Source organism: Herpailurus yagouaroundi, unplaced genomic scaffold (genome assembly GCF_014898765.1).
Source record: "Herpailurus yagouaroundi ecotype Mexico unplaced genomic scaffold, PumYag 208, whole genome shotgun sequence".
Classification (NCBI taxonomy): domain Eukaryota; kingdom Metazoa; phylum Chordata; class Mammalia; order Carnivora; family Felidae; genus Herpailurus; species Herpailurus yagouaroundi.
The window spans coordinates 6,240,010-6,240,890 of record NW_024412439.1 but is presented as its reverse complement, the minus strand read 5'-3'; the positions used below and the strand labels follow the sequence as shown (position 1 = coordinate 6,240,890).

The window sequence follows — 881 nt, the reverse complement described above, 5'->3', positions numbered from 1 at the left end:
ACAGGCTCCAGGCTCCGAGCCATCAGCCCAGAGCCCGACGTGGGGCTTGAACTCACGGACCGCGAGATCATGACCTGGCTGAAGTCGGACGCTCAACCGACTGCGCCACCCAGGCGCCCCCAGAATACTTCTTAAAGTAACGTTTCCCCATGTTTTACGTTTGCTGTGTTTGTTTTTTTTTTTTAATGTTTGTTTTTGAGAGAGAGAGCATGCGTAAGCAGGGGAGGGCAGAGAGAGAGAGGGAGACACAGAATCCGAAGCAGGCTCCAGACTCTGAGCTGTCAGCACAGAGCCCGACGCGGGGCTCGAACTCACAAACTGTGAGATCGTGACCTGAGCCGAAGTCAGACGCTTAACCGGCTGAGCCACCCAGGCGCCCCTACATTTACTGTTTCTTTAATTGAAACATAGTTGCTGTACAATATTATATCACTGTCAGGCGTGCAACGTAGTGATTTGACATTTATATACATTACAAAAGGACCACCACGTTAGATCTGGTAACCATCTGTCACCGTGCACAGTTATTAAAATATCACTGGCTGTTTCCCCTCTGCTGTGCATCTCTGTGACTTACTGATTTTCTAACTGAAAATTTGTATATCCTCCTCCCCTTCTTCTCGCCCCCGCCCTCCCCTCTGGCAGCCACCAGTGGTTCTCTGTATTTACGAGTCAGGGGGCATCTGGGGGGTTCAGTTGGTGGAGCATCCGACTCTTGATCCCCAGCTCGGGTCTTGCTCTGAGCGTTACGAGTTCGAGCCCTGCCCTTGGGTCCGTGCTGGGCGTTCATGTGTTCTTTTAGATTCCACATATTAAGTGAAATCCCATAGCACGTGTCTTTATTAAATCTACCTCAAATACTTGAGATAGTTTTCAAGATC

General features: G+C 49.8%; 1 long non-coding RNA gene across 2 annotated transcripts in view; it reads left to right on the top strand.

Annotated features, from left to right (window-relative positions):
* Positions 1-881, top strand: part of LOC121015885 (uncharacterized) — a 91,142-nt gene that overhangs the window by 58,281 nt on the left and 31,980 nt on the right. The gene's annotated exons all lie outside the window — the stretch shown is intronic.